Source organism: Alosa alosa, chromosome 15 (assembly GCF_017589495.1).
Source record: "Alosa alosa isolate M-15738 ecotype Scorff River chromosome 15, AALO_Geno_1.1, whole genome shotgun sequence".
Classification (NCBI taxonomy): Eukaryota; Metazoa; Chordata; class Actinopteri; order Clupeiformes; family Clupeidae; genus Alosa; species Alosa alosa.
The window spans coordinates 26471863-26491862 of NC_063203.1; the positions used below are offsets into that span (position 1 = coordinate 26471863).

At 47.7% G+C, this 20000-nt stretch overlaps 1 protein-coding gene across 1 annotated transcript in view; it reads left to right on the plus strand.

Moving 5' to 3' along the window:
• pcp4b (Purkinje cell protein 4b) overlaps positions 1–20000 on the plus strand; it is a 45157-nt gene that overhangs the window by 12335 nt on the left and 12822 nt on the right. The window lies entirely within an intron of this gene.

Consider the following 20000-nt stretch of genomic DNA (forward strand, 5'->3'; position numbering starts at 1 on the left):
TTCTGTTAGTGCTGAGCGTACCTGCTGCTCGCCTGCGCAGGGCTTCCACTGCCTACTGGGTTTGTTTTTGTTTGTGTGCCTCTTTGCTTGTTTATTTGTTTTCCTGATTGCTTGCGGCTTCCCCTGCCTTCCTGTAAGCCCTGATGTGCCACGGACCTCGATGTTGAACTCTCGACAGATTTCAGGTTTTAGCCTCAGAGAAACAGCGGACGGGTGAAAAAAAAATACCCCAGATTTAAATAGACACGTGTAACTAAAATGGCCAAACCTCTGTACTTATATTCACCTAACGTTCCAGGGTAATTTTAGAAACAATATTAGCGTAGAGTAAAGAACTGAGAGTGAATAACCCCGAGGTGGCTAGCCTTAGGTGTGCTGTAACCTTCTCTGTGGGGATGCACGCACTGCTCGTCCATTCGAATTACATCACCCCATTTTACAGATGGAGTGTTTGTGTCAATCACTCAAAGAGGCAGCATGCAAATGCAGCTTTTTTCCTGTCGTTCCGTTTCCTCCCTTCAGGGGTGCATGGTGTCACGAACAATACATCAGATATTTATGCAAGACTAAGCACATGGAGATCGTTGTACAGCAAGCTGAGTACAGTGTGTGTGTTTCTGCTGTTGTTGTTAAAGATTTACAATAGGGAAAATTGTATACATATACATAGCTCCTATCTCCTAGCTCCCTCACACACTCTCCTAGCTCCCTCACACACTCTCCTCGCTCCTTCACACACTCTCCTCACACTCCCCTAGCTCCCTCACACACACTCTCCTCGTTCCCTCACATACTCTCCTCACACTCTCCTAGCTCCCTCACACACTCTCCTCACACTCCCCTAGCTCCCTCACACACACTCTCCTCGTTCCCTCACACACTCTCCTCACACTCTCCTCACACTCTCCTAGCTCCCTCGTTCAATCTGGCTCTCTTGCTCTCACTGCCGCCGTCTGTGGCCTACTTCTGCGTCCCCTGCTTAAATTCTTAATGGACAGTGAGTGCCGTGTGGAACCTTGTTCAGACTGCGCGCAAGCTGCCTGCCCGTCCCTAAAATAGAGCTACATACGGTATTATAGATTTATTATTTATTTATTCTCGTAATTCTATCTCCCCCCTCCCGTTCAGCCATTTGAGGAATTGGACCTAGTTGTCTGCTGAGCCCCAAGTGCCTCCCAGTCTGAAGCGTTACATTATAGAGAACTTCTTACAATATTAGTGTTGTTTATGCACATTTTTGGAAACTGAGTCTCAAAACTTGTACACCACAAACTACACACGAAATGTGAAACGTGTTATATTGCCTGCTACGTCAGGCTTCCAGAATTGAATTGAAACTGGCTCTTAAATTTCATTTCAATTGAGGTACCAAACAGGAAGCAGAATTGCAATTCGAATTTTGCACAAACCTGTACTATGTAAATGAAACACTGCACCCAGAACTACATTGTCCCTTTTAAAAAAAAAATGTAATTACTTTTCTATCAAGCACTAACTAGTGCAGATTAGTGTGATGGATCTAAAACCCTTTTATCTTTAGTAGGCTTATGCTGGTATTGTGGAAGAAACAGCAGAGCGTAGTTACCATCTCAGCAGTCAGAAGCCCTAATTGCATTGCGGTTGCTGTAGGATGGTGTTTAATCTGAGGATGAGTTAGTGCCAAGTGACAGGAAGTCAGAGGAATAGGAGCACCTGCAGGGGTGACAGGCCAAAGAGAGATTTGGGAGGCATCCTGCAGCCTGCAGGGGGATGCAGCTATCAGGGCTCATAACGAGGAGCCCAAATTGAAGACCTTGCTCTTTTCAGCTCATTTGCTGGTGTGTTTGTGTATGTGTGTGTGTGTGTGTGTGTGTGTGTGTGTGTGTGTGTGTGTGTGTGTGTGTGTGTGTGTGTGTGTCTATGTGAGTTTGGTTTTGTATGAATGTATGTGTATGTAGATGCAGCTGTGTGTCTTTGTCTGTATGTGTGTTTGCACATGTGTGTGTTTGTGTGTGTGTGTGTGTGTGTGTGTGTGTAGATGTTTTTGTATGAATGTGTGTGTATGTAGATGCAGCTGTGTGTCTGTGTCTTTATGAGTGTTTGCATGTGTGTGTGTGTGTGTGTGTGTGTGTGTGTGTGTGTGTGTGTGTGGGGGGAAGATGCTGCTCTGCTCTCACTCCGTGTGGCACACATAAGTTGGCAGGGCGTAATTTAGGGCATCCAAACCAAGAGGGATGAGTCATACAAGCCCCCTCCATGGCAGAAACCAGTCCCGTGCTGGGAGACCAGGAGCTTTCGCCCCTATCTAAACAGGCTACTTGAAACTGTGAGTTTCGGTCGGTGTGAGCGAGCGGACTTTCAGTTGACAGTAATTAACACCCTTTTGAACAATCTAAGCTGTCTTGAGCGTCAGAGGGCGGGATCAGGCGTGACTAGCTCCTTATAATATCGGAGCACCTCTCAGGTAATCAGACAACAACTGCAGTGAGTTGGGGAGAGAAAGCAAAAGAACACATAGGCTACTACTGGCCAAATCCTCTCCAATTGTTAGAATTGGACTCTGGGCGTTGGGAACAGCTGAGGGAGGAGGCTACTTGAAACTGTGAGTTTGGTCGGTGTGGTGGCGGACTTTCAGTTGACAGTAATTAACACCCTTTTGAACAATCTAAGCTGTGCGAGCGTCAGAGGCGGTACGCTGATGCATCATTAGTGAGACAGGAGGACAGCTGCATGCAATTCCTAGCAGAATAAAAATAGTGGCGGCTGCTGGAAGCGCAGCCTCGTTTCAACCAGCCTCGTTTAAGACGAACCACGGTCAAGACAAGCAAGTTTACCTGTGCAAGTTCACGAGCACAGGCACCCGACAAAAGGCAAAATGTGCCGTTCCTCCATATCTGTTATCACCCGCCATTGCAGAAAGCGGCATCATGCCAAAGGGCAGAAATGTCAAGGGGCAGAAATCCCCTTAACCTCCAGGAACTTAAGCGGTCCTCACCAACAGAAACCTCCTTCTCCATGGGCTTGTGGAACTGTCAATCCGCAGTCAACAAAACCGACTTCATAGCTGGCTATGCCAACCACCTTTCATTGGAACTCCTTGCTCTCACTGAGACTTGGATCAAACCAGAGAACACTGCCACCCGGCTGCACTCTCCACTAACCTTACACTATCCCACACCCCTCGCCTATCTGGGCCGAGGGAGGCGGAGGCCTGCTGATCTCAACAAATGGAAATTCACCCGCTACTGCCTTCAAACAAATATGTCTCATTGAATTCCATGCCATCACAGTGATCGCCCCAGCAAAACTCTACGTGCTGGTCATCTACGCCCTCCAGGCCAACTAGGCGACTTTATTGTGAACTTGACACTCTGCTATCCTCCATCCCTGAGCATGACTGTCCGCTTCTTGTTCTCGGTGATATGAACAGCCCCAGGCTCAGCGGACTTTTGGCCCTGGTCCCTCCTTTGACCTCAAACTGGTTCAAAGCCCACCCGACTCACAAAGCTGGCAAAGCTTGACTTGATCTTCACTTTCGGAACTGCAGCACAGGCGCCCTCATGGTGGCCTCTCCATCTTTCTGACCACTTCTTCATCTAGTTCAACGTCAGCCTGTCAGAACAGCCTCCGGCTCCTCAGCCCGATGGTCACATTCGCCCGCAACATCCGAACCTGTCTCCAGCGCACTTCTCCTCTGTGGTTGCCTCCGGTCTACCTCCACTCAACACCTTCTCCTCTCTGGAGGTTAATGAAACCACCGACTCGCTCTGCTCCACACTGACCTCGTGTCTAGGCGAGCTGTGCCCTCTTACCACAAGGCCAGCTCGATCCAAACATTCTCATCCATGGCTAAATGAGACCCTCCGATCGCGACCAAACTCAGAGCAGCGGAGAGGAAATGGCACAAATCCAAACTAGCTGGCGACCTCAAAAACTACCAGACACTCCTGACCTCCTTCTCAGCCAGCATCACTGCTGCTAAGACTGCTTTCTACCATGACAAAATCAACAGCGCTACAGACACTTTCGAAAACTTTTCTCAACCTTCAAATCGCTACTCAACCCTCAGCTGCCTCCTCCTCCATCCAGCCTTACTGCAGATACCCTCGCCTCATTTTTTACAAACAAAGTGGCGGCAATCAATGATCAATTCTCTACATGCCCACTCAAGCGCATCTGACTCAGATGCCGCCTCCTACAACCTCTAGGGACTGCTGGAACATCTTTTTCAGCATTCCGCCTCTCTCGAGTGAAGTGTCCAGACTCCTGACATGCAGCCGTCCTACCACATGCTCGCTGGACCCTATACCTACGAGCCTACTTCAGTCCATCAGCCCGACCATCGCTCAGCTATCACACATGTGATCAATGCCTCGTAACCTCTGGCACATTTCCAACAGCGTTCAAAATGGCCGGGTAACACCGTTACTTAAGAAAGCTTCTCTCAACCCTGCTCAAGTGAGAACTACCGCCCTGTCTCACTACTGCCTTTCCTATCCAAAGGCATTGAGCGAGCAGTCTCCAAACAGGTCTCTGACTTCCTTTCACAGAACAACCTTCTGGATCCAAATCAGTCTGGGTTCAAAAGCGGCCACTCTACGAAATGGCTCTGCTGTCTGTAACAGAAGCCTTAAAAGAAGCCAGGGGCGACCGCTTCGGTTATCAGTACTCATTCTGCTTGACTTATCGGCTGCCTTTGGCCACGGTTAATCACCCGTATCCTTCTCTCTATACTCGCTGACATGGGAATCTCGGTTCTGCTCTCTCCTGGTTTGAATCCTACCTCACAGGGCCTTCGTTTAGCATTATCATGGCTTGGTCAGCTATCCGCACCTCACCATCTCACCACAGGGGTCCCCAGGGCTCAGTGCTGGGCCCCTCTCCTCTTTGCTATCTACACCACCTCCTTGGGACAGATTATCCGTTCATACGGCTTCTCTTACCACTGCTATGCAGGCGACACACAGCTCTATCTGTCCTTTCCACCTGGCTTGACCCCCTGGTTTCAGCCTGCGGATCTCGGATTGCCTTTCAGACATAGCTACATGGATGAAGGCACACCACCTCCAGCTGAACCTCTCAAAGACTGAACTGCTGGTCATCCCAGCTAAACCTACCATACACCGCGACATCAACATCAAATTTGACTCCCTGTCTGTTTTACCGACCAGGACTGCAAGAAATCTAGGAGTTGTTCTTGACAACCAACTAAACTTCTCAGATCATGTTGCCTCAATTAAGCCCGGTCATGCCGTTCGCACTCTACAACATACGGAAAATCAGGACTTACTTGACTCAAGATGCTACCCAACTTCTGGTTCAGGCAATAGTCATCTCCGACTTCGACTACTGCAATGCCCTCCTGACAGGTCTCCCAGCCTGCGCAGTGAAACCACTTCAGATGATCCAGAGAGCGTGCGCCTGGTCTACAACCAACCCAAAGGGCACATGTTACCCGCTGCTCATCCAGCTACACTGGCTACCTATGGCGGCCCCATCAAATTCAAGTCTCTAACGCTTGCCTACAAAGTAGTCTCGGTTCTGCTCCCACCTACTTGAATGCCCTCTTACAGACTTACACTACCTCCAGACCTGGCGGCTCCTCTGACCGAGCACGTCTGGCTCTACCACCCGGTGCAGCTCAAAGCCAATCAAACTTTTCTCATCTGTTGTTCCTCGTTGGTGGAACACACTTCCAGTTCCTACAAGGGCAGGGACATCCTTTTCCACTTTCAAAAACTCCTGAAGACCCAGCTCTTTAGAGAACATCTACTCTCATAGCAACACTTACAACAAGTCTTACTGATCCTAGCACTCACCAGCCGTTTTAAACTGACAAGTAACTGTTAAAACAGCACTCACCGGCTTTACTTATTCTTACTGTACTCTAATGTTCTTTTAAACTGTCCTAAAATTGTGAGAATTGTTCTAAAACTTACTGTTTACCATGTTGTTAGTCGCTTTGGTTAAAAAGCGTCAGCCAAATGTAATGTAATGTAATGTAATGTAATGTAATGTAATATCTGATCCTCTTCAGAGCTTTCGCCCCTATCTAAACATATCGGATCCTCTTCAGAGCTTTCGCCCCTATCTAAACATATCGGATCCTCTTCAGAGGTGGACGAAGTGAAGGAATGGAGTGTTGGAGAATGTTGGAGAGGGTCCTGCTCCTCTTGCTGTTCCAAACCCTAGATCTACAAATGGATGCAGGGTCCTCCTTTTCCTGCTGTTCCAAACCCTAGATCTACAAATGGATGCTCCTGAAGGCTCATGATGGAGAATCTCCTGAGCCGCTGACTAAAGGAAGAAATCCTGACTTTGTAACATGGGGATGATTTTCTAATTCAGAGCCTTTCACAACGTTCCTGTTTAGAGAGATGGTTTCCTGGGCTGGACATGGAGGCTGTTTAGAGAGATGGGTCCTGGGCTGGACATAGGGCTGTTTAGAGAGATGTGTCCTGGGCTGGACATACTGTAGGGCTGTTTAGAGAGATGTGTCCTGGGCTGGACATGGGGCTGTTGGATGTAGAGCTCTGGGCTGATGTTCTGCAGTGCACACATGGCATGATCACTCTCAATTTCTTAAATTTGCAGGTTTGAAAGAAGAAGTTTGTAGTTTACCTACTATACGGGGCAGCCGTGGCCCACTGGTTAGCACTCTGGACTTGTAACCGGAGGGTTGCCGGTTCGAGCCCCGACCAGTGGGCCACGGCTGAAGTGCCCTTGAGCAAGGCACCTAACCCCTCACTGCTCCCGGCCCCGCTGTGGTTGCAGGCAGCTCACTGCGCCCGGGATTAGTGTGTGCTTCACCTCACTGTGTGCTGTGTTTCACTAATTCATGGATTGGGTTAAATGCAGTTTCCCTCACGGGATCAAAAGAGTATATATATACTTATACTTATACTATTGAAGAGACATGTCATTGTGTAGTTGGTAAGGCCCCTCAACTCACAGGTAACAGGTAATCCAGGTAAAACAGGTAATCCAGGTAAAACAGGTAATCCTGGCTCTGTTTGGAGGAGATGGAAGAAAAAAGAAGCGAAAGAATTGTGACCTCACTCAGCTGCATCTTGGTGCCATGACAACAACAGCCTCAAGGTTCTTTTTTTCTTTTCTTTTTTTCTTTTCTGGGGAAATACGGGGGATGCTGGTAACTTCCCTTTCTGTCCTCTCTGAAGCAAGCTGCTCAGAAGCCTCAGCTTAAATAGGTTTCATCGTCATTGTCTTCATCATCATCATCATCATCATCATCATCATCATCATCATCATCATGTTTGTCGTCTTCTTCAGATAAGACAAGCTCTCTCTCTCTTTCTCTCTCTGCCCCTCTCTCTCTCTCTCTCTGCCGCTAATGAAACCAACACACAACCAAAAGCAATCTCGCCAATTTCACACTCCATTAGACTGACTAAGCATGAGGTTGGAGAGAAAGAAGAAAAAAAAGGATAAACAATTTGAGGGAAATCTGTATGGCAAAGGGCAATTGGCACGAAACAGCATATTTAGCGGAGATACATAAAAAGTAAACAAGTAAACAAGCTGTTTGTCTATCATTTGCTCCCTTGTTTTTATTGTGCACTGTGAGAAGGGAAGACAGCAGCAATCTGAAGTCTTACAGTATACTGGCTGCCTAGGAGTCTGCAGCTGCAATTTAGAGTGTGCAACTGTTGAGAAGATTGGACACATTACTCTGCCCTCAACACACACACACACACACACACACACACACACACACACAGAGACATATGCAGTCCCACATGCACATCAAATAGGTTCTCATTTCACCAGTAAATCTCATTAAGATCCTCCATGCATGTATTTTAATAAGCCACACCTAATTGCATCCGCACCTCCTGGCCTAATGCAGGAACATAAACTAAAGAAAGCAACCCCACCCAGCAACTCCAGCCAATCAGAATTGAAACGGGCTCTGGCAGTCCAGGCAGTACTAAATCACACAGAGCAATTTTTCACGAGGCGGTTATTTGTCGTCTGTCGTAAAGTGCAGGCAAATGTGGCCGGACTAAGACATAGATTGTGAGATCGTAAAGAGCCACAGGAGCTTTCTAAGTACAGCACTGCGGTCTCGACTCTCCCCAAGGGCCCTGTACTCCTCCTGTGCTGTGCCCAAGGGCCCTGTACTCCTCCTGTGCTGTGCCCAAGGGCCCTGTACTCCTCCTGTGCTGTGCCCAAGGGCCCTGTACTCCTCCTGTGCTGTGCCCAAGGGCCCTGTACTCCTCCTGTGCTGTGCCCAAGGGCCCTGTACTCCTCCTGTGCTGTGCCCAAGGGCCCTGTACTCCTCCTGTGCTGTGCCCAAGGGCCCTGTACTCCTCCTGTGCTGTGCCCAAGGGCCCTGTACTCCTCTTTACTCCTCCTTTACTCCTCCTGTGCTGTGCTGTGCCCAAGGGCCTGAGGGACCCAGAGAGACCAGACAGGAGAACAGTAGAGCAAGAGACATAAAGATGGAGAGAGAGGGAGAGAGATGAAGATGAAGAGAGAGAGACATCACTATGGTGAAAGAGAGAGAGAGAGATGAAGATAGAGAGACATAAAGGTGGAGAGAGAGAGACCACTATGGTGAGAGAGAGATGAAGATAGAGAGAGAGAGATAGACAGAAAGATGGAGAGAGAGTGAAAGAGACTCAGTGAGGATGAAGAGAATCTGCCATCTCCCCAAAACTCCTCTCTCCACTCGCACTTCAGCAAGCTTCCTCATCCTCCTTTTCATCCTCCTCCTCCTCTTCCTCCTCCTCCTCTCAAACCTCTTCTTCCTCCTCCTCCTCCTCCTCTTCATCCTCCTATTCCTCCTCTCAAACCTCCTCTTCCTCCTCCTTCTCCTCCTCCTCTTCCTCATCCTCTTCTCAAACCTCCTCTTCCTCCTCCTTCTCCTCCTCCTCTTCCTCATCCTCTTCTCAAACCTCCTCCTCCTCCTCTCAAACCTCCTCTTCCTCCTCCTTCTCTTCGTCCTCCTCCTCCTCTCAAACCTCCTTCTCCTCCTCCTCCTTCTCCTCCTCCTCTCAAACCTTCTCTTCCTCCTCCTTCTCCTCCTCCTCCTCCTTCTCTTCCTCCTCCTTCTCCTCCTCCTCTTCCTCATCCTCCTCTTCAAGAAGTCAGTCATTGCTTCTTCCTCTCCCTCTCTCCATCTGTCGTGTCTGTCTGTCTTGTCTGTTCTGTGAGTTCTGTCGTGTCTGTCTGTCGGTCTGTCTGGATGGGCTGACGGTGCTGTTCACTTGTGAGCATGTCACAGACTCCAGCTCTCCCTGCCTGACAGCAGTGCTAAGAGTGTGAGCGTTGAGGCAGAAGAGTGTGTGAGTGTGTGAGTGTGTGAGTGTGTGAGTGAGTGTGTGAGTGTGTGAGTGTGTGAGTGTGTGAGTGAGTGAGTGAGTGTGTGAGTGAGTGTGTGAGTGAGTGCGTCTGCAGTCAAGCCGTGCCGTGACTACTCATAAAGACTCCCACACACACAGCATGTCAACGCCAGGCGCCTGGCGTTTACGACGAGAGAAGTTGACACTCATTCAGGCAGGCAGCTCTTCTCCAAGCCCAGCATGCAGCAGTGACTTCAGCAGTGACACACACACACACACACACACACATATATGTGTGCTCCTCTCCTAGGCAACTTCATCAAAGCAGACAACAGATAGTAGTCTGTTCTAACCCTCATTTGGGCCATGTGTGTGTGTGTGTGTGTGTGTTTGTATTCTAGAGCCTGCTGCATTCAGAGGTGCAGTGCAGTGTACACACACACACACACACACACACACCCCCTCTCACTTCTCTCCTCCCTGTATTCTGAAAGAAGGGGGGCCATTATGTGTAGCGGCGGGATGCGTTTAAATCCAGCCCTTCATGGTGGGAGAGGCATCATTTCCCTCTCAGAGCATATGGAGAGAGGCGGCCATTACTGGAGAGCTGAAAGTGGGAAAGTGGGAAGATGATTAACTGTGTGTGTGTGTGTGTCTGTGTGTGTGTGTGTGTGTCTGTGAAAATGTGAAAATATGAAAAAGATGATTGACTGGTCACACTTTCATCTCATATTCACTGCCTTAATGACTATCTGTCGTGTATGCTCTCTCTCCCTCTCTACCTCTCTCTCTCTCTCACTCACACACACACACACACACACACACACACACACACACACACACACACACACACACACACACACACACTCACACACACACAAATGCACATGCGCATAGCATACAAACACAGGCATTTCTCCAGCGCTAATGCTTGTGTAAGTATCATCAGTCAAAATTGCAACTCCCCCAAAACCCTTTAAAGAGGCCCGAACCCATTAGAGCATCAGAGCGCTGTCACGGCGATGGCTGTCACGGCGACGGCTGTCACGGCGACGACCTGCCTGCTTAGGGGCCGGCCCTGCTGAACAGCCCTGGCGGAGATGTTTGTTAAGCAGACGCCTAATCAATACGGATCACACTGACGAGCAGGCCACCAACTCACACGGATGGAGGACACAATTACACTGGGGGGGTGAGGGGGGCGCTCTGTGTGTGTGTGTGTGTGTGTGTGTGTGTGTGTGTGTGTGTGTGTGTGTGTGTGTTTATTGCGTGAGAAAGAATGAGAGAGATAGATAACCTCAGTGTTGCTGTATATGTGTGTGTACATGAGTCTGTGAATACACATTTGTGTTGTATCTGGATGCTTGTTTGTATGTGTGTATATGTATGTGTATGTGTGTATGTATGTGTGTGTATTGTATGTATTGTATTGTGTGTGTGTGTGTAATTGTATTGTTCATACATGTGGGTGAGAGAGGCTGTTTAGGCTTGTGTGACTGCCATTTGAGCTTGTGCATGTGTGTGTGTGTGTGTGTGTGTGTGTGTGTGTGTGTGTGTGTGTAACTCTATGGTCTAATGAGCGGAGCTGTGCAACCCTCTCCTCCCTGTCACTGCTGTGTAATTAGGACCTCTTTGCATTGATGGGTCTCTCTCTCTCTCCCTCACCCTCTCTCTCCCTCCCTCTCTCTCTCTCCTCTTCTTTTCCTCTCTCCTTTCTCTGTCTTTCTTCCTCTAATGTTGAGAGAGAGAAGGAGATGGTGACAATAGACAAAGACAATAGATATTCTGAGAGAGTAACAGAGAGAGAGAGAAAAAGAGAGAGAGAGAGAAAGAGAGACAACAACAGTGAGATGCTGTAGTAATTGAGTGCATGTGTGTGGGTGTATATGTGTCAGCCATTTCTGTGCGCTCTCTGTATGTATTGGTGTGTGTGTGTGTGTGTGTGTGTGAAGCTCAGAGAACTGAACGAGGAAAGCCCCACTGGAAATCACACTCTCACCAGCTCTGATGTTATTGCAGCACACACACACACACACACACACACACACACACACACACACACACACACACACACACATACACACACACACACACACACACACACACACACACACATACACACACACAGCTTGGATGGTTATACTCCAGAGGCATTAACACACACATACCACAGCTCGGGTGGTTATACTCCAGAGGCATTAACACACACACACACACACACACCCATCCTTCCTCTCTCTCCCTCTCCCTACCCACCCCACTCCAGTCAGACACAGCTGAACCAGCAGGGGAAATGTAAGTGCATTATTACTGTCCAACACAGTCCTGATTACAGGCACACTCAGATCGGAACTGGGCCAGGTCAGCGCCAGAAAAGTCAGGGTTTTGGCTTCTAAGTTAGTTTCCCCTTGGGGATCTATCTATCTATCTATCTATCTATCTATCTATCTATCTATCTATCTATCTATCTATCTGAATAGCATGATGTTTGCATCTCATGTGGGAGGCCAGTGTGTCCTGATGGCAGTGTGTCCGCCGCATCCACGCCAGTTGAGAACCACACCTGGGCCAGACCCCCAGCCCTGGGCCATCTGCTATGTGGGTGGTGTCTGAACACCAATATGGAGTAGTGTGTGTGTGTGTGTGTGTGTGTATGTGTGTGTGTGATGATAATATGCAGTGGTGTATCCACTGGCATCCATTAAAACTTGATCAGCCACATTAGGGCTAGACCAGGTACACACTTGATGTAGACCACATCAGGGCTAGACCAGGTTCACACTAGATGTAGACCACATCAGGGCTAGACCAGGTTCACACTAGATGTGGACCACATCAGGGCCAGATCCAGGTTAGATTCCTAAGGGTTCCGTCCACTGAGCGTGAGGTGATGTTGCGTCTCTTATTTAGTGGCCATCAAATGTAGTGTCCAGCGGTGTCCTGATGAGTGCCCACTCCATCCATGCCACGTCAGGGACAGATTCCCTAGAGTCTTTGCTGAGAGAGTGGCATCGTGGGGCCATGTGGAGGAGGCGGAGCCCACTGTGCCAGGTCCGTGTGTGTGTGTGTCTGTCTTATTTTCTTTTTAATGCTTGAATGCTCCTATTTAGATGCATTCATACATGCACACACTCAACTACACTATCACACACACAGACATCACAGCAGTAAACACTGAGACACTAATGTTTCATGTGTTCCATGGGCATCCTTGTATTTTCTTAACCACACTAACACACACACACACACACACACACACACACACACACATTCATCCTCATATATTTCTCCACACATACACAGCCACACACTGCACCCCTTAATCTGTCAGCTGCTGATTCAGTTGATGTGCGACGTGAGGGTAGACCCGAGTCAAGCACAAACACACACACACACACATACACACACACACACACACACACACACACACACAACTGAGTCAATCCCCTAGCAGAGACATAGGCAAGCGTGTGAGTGTGTGTGTGTGTATGTGTGTGTAAGCGGGCGGTTAGGTGGAGTTGCAGAGTGGCAGTGGCAGTAGGGATGCAGGCAAGCGCTCCATTTCATGCCCATTATGGAGGCTGACGGAGGAGGTGGGGGTTGCGGGTGGGGGTGGAGTGGGAGTTTGGGGGTTGGGGAGGGGGCGTCCTGCCTGCCTGCCTGCCTTTGAACTCAGATTAGTGGCCATGCCAGAACAAAGCCTCTCTTATCGGGAGAGAGGGGTGGAGGGGGCGGGGCTGTAGTACGCTCAGTTAGTCATTTCTTTTTTTGATGCACGACTAGTGACTCAAAGATGGGCGCCTCTTCTTCTGCTGGTGATTATGCTTCTATCTCTTCTTCTTCTTCTTCTTCTTCTTAGTCTTCTTCATCCTCCTCTTTTTCATCTTCCTCTTCTTCGTCCTCCATCTTTTTTCTTTGTTTTGTGTTCATCTTGAAAAATCATGCGCGTGTGTGTGTGTGTGTGTGTGTGTTTGTGCATGTATGTGTATATGTGTTCGTCTGTGTGTATATGTGTGTATCTGTGTGTGTGTGTATCTGTGTGTGTGTGTATACGTGTGAATGCAAGGGACAATTGGCCAAAAAGTCTTGACAGGTGGTTACGTAAGATTTTTTTGTGAAACCATGCTTGAGGATCTTGTTTACACACCACACCAAGCCATTTCTCACCCCTTCCCCCTTCTCTCTTCTCCAAATGCCTGCCTGGCATCAAAGCACTGCACATACTGCTTGAAAATTCATCGAAAGCCTCATTTTAATAATTCAGAGTGTGTGTATAGTGTGTGTGTGTGTGTGTGTGTGTGTGTGTGTGTGTGTGTTGGTGTGTGAGAGAGTGAGTGAGTGAGGGGGGGTGTTTGTGCAAAAGTGCATGTTTGGCACTGCCCTCCCGTTCAGAAATTAAAATATTGAGTGGTGCTGCCATAACTAAATGTTTAACCAGCGGGCATACAGGGAGTTTGATAGGTATGGTCTGTGTGTGTGTGTGTGTGTGTGTGTGTGTGTGTGTGTGTGTGTCTGTGTCAGTGTGTGTTTGTGTGTGTGTGTCTGTGTGAGGCATGTGTGTGTGTGTGTGTGTGTGTGTGTGTGTCTGTGTCTGTGTCTGTGTCTGTGTCTGTGTCAGTGTGTGTTTGTATGTGTGTGTGTGTGTGTCTGTGTGAGGCATGTGTGTGTGTGTGTGTGTGTGTGTGTGTGTGTGTGTGTGTGTCTGTCTGTGTCTGTGTGAGGTGTGTGTGTGTGTGTGTGTGTGTGTGTGTGTGTGTGTGTGCAAGTCAGGTTAAGTAAATGGCAGAGGGATGCTCCATCTTGTGAAAGCGCTGTCTGGGCAGGAATAGGACCTGAGCATCTCGTAGGACTCATATTTGTCTTGTGTCCTCCTCCCCCGCAGCATGCCCATATGTGTCACTCCAAATCTCCACTTCCTCAAACAAGTCTCTTCCTCCTGTCTGTTGGAGGAATCATTGCAGTAATTAATGTGTATCTTGGAAGACATTAAAAAATCTCCTGTGCTGTTGACTAGGAATGACAGTGATCAGCGCAGATTCCACATCCTTTGGCTTCATAAGAACCTCTAGTAATTGCTTTGCCTTGGGCAATCAATTGAAATGCACTGACAGCTATGAACAAAAGTCAAGTAAAGTACATGGGATGTAGTACATGAGTGTGTCTAATCCAAAGCAACACGGACATGTTGGAGACTCAAACATGGGCCAACTCTTTCTCAGGCTCAGGCACGTCCACTTACAGTTTTTTACAATTGTTTACACACGTTTTCAAAACTCTGTGTCTATTTTTCAAAACTCCACACACAAAACCCACAATTGCTCACACAAAATGCAAAATGCCTCAAATCTCCAGCAAAATGACACACAACATTCAAAATGTCAAAACACATCTTTAAAGCAAACATTAAGCCTCACATTACAAACACTTTTGTCATAATATGACATTTGGATACATCATGTACACACTGTTGCTCAAAACCTAAAGCTCTTCTGTCTTACACTTTCTATATGTATTTCCATACAAGAGTGAAAGTTACGGTATCAACAAAGAGAAGTTGAAATACACAGTAAAAATGCAAGCAATATTGAAAAAAATATTGTAAAAATAGTGATTTTTTCCCAAATAATTTGCTGTTCTTGAATACAGTATTTTACAGCAAACAAGAAAAAAAGCAAAAAAGAATACAGTGACCACCAGATGTACATGGAGTTTTGAAAACACTGATTTTGTTTTTTTTCCAAAGACAAGTGTGTGTGTGTGTGTGTGTGTGTGTGTGTGTGTGGAGTAAAAAGAAAAATGTTACATAAAGTCAACTTTTTGTAGAACATTACTGTAAGCTAAAGTCCGATTACTGTAATTTTCAAAGTATCTGCATTGGTTTCAACATAAAATCCTCTAGGAGCAGATTGAAAGGGTCCATATCTATATAGAGTATATCTATTCATAGACCTATACTAAGGCAATGATTGGATGGTGTTCAGTAAAGTAAAAGTGTTTACACATGTGAAAAGAAAAGAGTGAAGCACTGGTGATTTAGTGTGGCATTTTGATGGGTTGTGTTTGAAGAACGAAATCAAGTTACTTCCTGTTAGATTTTTGTGTGTTAGGTAGAAAATTGTGTGTGATGTTTTGCAAAATGTGTTTTAGTCAATTGAAAACTGAGTCGAACACTGAGAATTAGTGTATGGTTTTGCAGATTTGGTGTCGGGTTATGATGTTTGGAGGACATGTTTAGAAAATTGTGTGACAATCAAAGATTTAGTGTGTAAGCAGTTGAAAAAAACTGTAAATGTAAAAGATTTTCAGATCATATGTGTTAAACGTCGTAAAGGTACTGTTAGCGGCGTTAGCATTTCATCACATTCCGTCACATCTTTCTGGTCAGTGTGCTGCATACTTGTATTGATGTGTTGATACAGCTGTTAAAACCTCTGGAGATCAGAATGCACAGAGATATTCATTTCCCGCATGCAGGCTATTTGCTCTGACAGCTTGTCAGATGGGAAAAGCATTTTTACTCTGACTATTCCAAACTCAAGTTCTAGAATCATCTTCCAAAACAAAGGAAGTGACACGGAGGATGGTGATGAAGGGCTGTTTACTTTTGGCACATCCACAACAAGTCTACACAGAGGAATGCAGTGTAGAGATATGGTTTTGTGAAGGTTGCAGGCCCCCGGGTTGGACATAGCTCATCCTAGGCCTTGTGTTGTGATGGAGCCCATCTGTGCATAGGGAAGTAAAGGGAAGCAGAGCAGCAATGTGTTGTCTGACTCAAGGCTAAGTGTGTGTGTGTGTGTGTGTGAGTGTGTGTGTGTGTGAGTGTGTGTGAGTGTGTGTGAGTGTGTGTGTGTGTGTGTGTGTGTGTGTGTGTGTGTGTGTGTGTGTGTGTGTGTGTGTGTGTGTGTGTGTGTGTGTGTGTGTGAGTGTGTGTGAGTGTGTGTGTGTGTGTGTGTGTGTGTGTGTGTGTGTGTGTGTGTGTGTGTGTGTGTATCTGGGCTTCTCTTTTATCGCCTGTCTCTTTTCAAACTCCTTGGATCTCGCTTTTTTAAAATCTTTCTTTGTCTTTCAGACACACAAATTCACACATACAGAAACTCATTCTTTCTTTCTCTGTCCCATACACAAACATGCACACACACACACACACACACACACACACACACTCTCCTTCCTGCCTCCTCCTTTTCTCCCTCAGTCTCTGAGAACTGAGACGAGCTGTTTTCTTGGACTAAAAAGGAGAGTGAGAAGGGGAGAGAGAGGGATAGAGAGACTACAGAAAGAGAGGGAGAGAGAAGAAAGAGAGACTTCACATCATCCTTTCACTATCAGCCTCTCCAAAAGCAAACCAAACCAAACCCCTGCAACCCTACCCTACCCACCCCCCCTCAACACACAAACACACACACACTACCACCATCCTCCTGGGGTCCAACAAAACACCCCCGAGAAAACGCACCCAACCCCAACCCATCCCAAAACAACCCGACAGCTCAGTTGCTGTCCTGTTCTGGGTCTTGTCCTCAGATGACCGGCCCTGTTTCTCTTTTCTGTCTTTTCCCCTCAGCAGAAGGTAGGAGCAGACGCTGGGAATGTGTTGTCTGATAGGAGAGCAAATGGCATTCCATAATTAAGCGGACCTGTGCTGTGTCATCCAAGCGATAGCGTGTCGCTGGCCGCCGCGTGTGGACAGTGTCAATGTGAAGGCTCGCTGGCCTCGTGTGACTGTGCAGGCCGAGCCAAAGTCATCCGTTAGCGGTTACACTTACCGACACGGCTCCCACAATGCATTGCGTGTGTGTGTGTGCGTGTGACACAGTCCCGTGTGTGGATAATGTGTTTGTTTTGTCAGACTGATCACTGCTTACATTACATTAACATCTAAAATCATTACTGGCCTCAAGATAAACAAGACAGTTTTTGTGCTTTGAGTAGCGGGCGTTTTGGTTTGTTAATATAACAAGCCGAGCGTTTGAGCATGTGCAGATACCCATGCTTTGTTGTGATGACGGTTATGTTTATGTAGAACCCCTTAATGAGTGTGTGTGTGTGTGTGTGTGTGTGTGTGCGCGCACGCCGATTGCTTCGCTGTGATATCGTGCTCGTTGTGCAGCAGGACTGCTTTGGACCGGCGAGGTGAAATGAATGCACATAAACGAACGCAGACCGAGAGGGACACATTACTGCTGGTCGCTTGGACATTCTGCCCGTTCCCCCCGGAGCTCTTTGTGCATCACTATGGCCACGTCCAGTGAGCTATCGCGCGCTGCTCTGCTGGGGATAAATGTCAATACTGAAGTGTCCCCCTGTGCTGACTCAAGGACATTAATTACCCACGCTGCTCAGAGGGCGGCGAGTGTGTGGGCTCAGGCGGAAACACCTGGAACAGCTCGGAACCTAGTCAGCCTTGCTCCGTCATAATGTGCGACCTTCCTCGAGACGTACGCCAAGCCCTTATCATCCTCCAGGCTTAACATGTCAAAGGTGTTTTCTGGTTGGTTTTCACTGTGTGTGTGTGTGTGTGTGTGTGTGTGTGTGTGTGTGTGTGTGTGTGTGTGTGTGTGTGTGTGTGTGATGTTACACATTCTAAATCTAAGCCCCAAACTAAGTTCTGACCCTTCAGAACAGCTGCTATGCCTCATCCTGATGATTGTAGTTCTGATATCTCTCCATTGCTCAGCTAGTGGCAGGGCCCAGCACAGGGACCTTAATAAAAGGTGGACATTCAGAAGGCCCAGGACTGGTCAACTGCCCCGAAAATAAACTTAAAAGACTTTGACAATTGTCACGTTTCTGGGCCATGAGTCATGAGTTGGATTGCTCTGTGTGTACTTGGGCAGTGGCAGTGTCCGATCCTGGAGACGTTAGTTTCCTGCAGTCGCTCTAGGATGAGTGTGGACCACATCCGCGAGCCTCATCCACTAGATTAACACACAAGCAAGCCTGTTAGTGCGAATGCATCCGTTAGATTAACACACAAACATTTCCACAGCCGCTTTTATCCTCCACTCCTGGAGTGCCTACACACACACACACACACACACACACACACACACCACCACCACCATTATCTGATAACGTCCTGCTAAATCGCTAACTTTGGGCTCTGTTGCGTTGCGATTGTTTCGGGTTTGAGTGGCTCAGAGCATCCCCGGGAACGCGACTCCCTCCGAGCGCCATTCAGCAGCCTCGCCACATCACACACACTAAGAGGCTTAAGTGATATATCTCCGCACACACTTCTCTCGCCCCAGAGCCATATACACTCACACACATTTATATATTTATATTATTTATTTATATATGTTTCCCGTAGTGCTTCAGTGAGCGTCACACCCAGTGTGTAGTAACACTTCTCACACATTCTCTGCGCTGCATATTAAGAGGTCTGAAATAGTGTGTCCCCAAGAATAGCGCCTCTGCTAATCCCTTCTATTGTGGAAGGGAGTGATGGAACACCAGTGTTCCAGGCTAATGCTATATCTGCTTTTAGCGCCAGTTGATCTCATTTCACTCCCTCTCTCTATTTCTTTCTTTCTCCCTCTCCCTTTCACTCTTTCTTTTTCTTTACTGCTCTCTTGCTTGGAGTCTATCTCATTTCACTCTCTTTCTTTCTTTCTTTCTTTCTTTCTTTCTCTCTTCCACACTCTCTCTCCCCCTCTCAATCTCTTTCACTCTCCATTCTCTTTTTCTGTAAGTTCATCCCTGCTGTGCTTTGCCTCCATTCCATCCTGTAACTCTCCACAGCACATCAGCACATCAGCACACTGGGGATTGAGGAGATGGAGTAAATGGAGTGAGACAGCTTCTCTCTCTCTCTCTCTCTCTCTCTCTCTTTCTCTCTCTCTTTCCCTCTCTCCCTCTCTTGCTCTCTCTCTCTCTCTCTTTCCCTCTCTCTCACTCTTTCCCTCTCTCACACTCTCTCCATCTCACACTTTCTCTCTCTCTCTGAGATGGAGTGGGACAGCTCGGTGATCTGGGTTCCCTCTTGCACGCCAGCGGGAGCTGATGACTCCCATGCCAGGCCATAGGCAGATGCATTGGGTGTATAGGCTGTATGGTCCATTCGACATGTCAGCTTCAATCTGTCCCCAGAACTCCCCCACCAAATGGAAAAGCGCTAGTCAGACACTGAATGGTAATGTGCAGGCATGGGGGAGGAGGGTGGCCAGGGCCTTCACATATATACTGATCCTAATGAGGGGCTTCTCAGGCAGAAACACTTCAGGCGTCGTTGAGGAGCCAACACACACACACACGCCCCCAGAGTAATCGCAGTAAACTCAACCAGCATGATCAGAATATCATGACTTGATTTGTGCTTTGGGTGAACGTGTGCCTGTCTCCATTTCTCTGCATTTCTCTCTCTCTCTTATTCCTGTCTTTATTGCTACCTCTCTTCCTCTCTCTCTTCCTTTCCCCCCTCCATATGGATCCCTCTCTTTTTCTCTTTGTCTATCTCTCCCTCTATGCTTGAAACCTCCTTCCTTCTATCTCTCTCTCCTGCCACTGGCTCAGATGGCTGTGTATGTGTCCTTCAGGCACACAGTGCCCCTCTCTCTCTCTCTCTCTCTCTCTCTCTCTCGTGTGTGAGAGATGGTGTGGGCCTCATCTGCTGCTGTACTGGGTGATCGGGGCTCTGTCTCCTCTCCTTGCCAACCCAGCCCTGCCAACACACACTTCCCCATGCCTCCAGCGAGCACACATCCTAAGTGT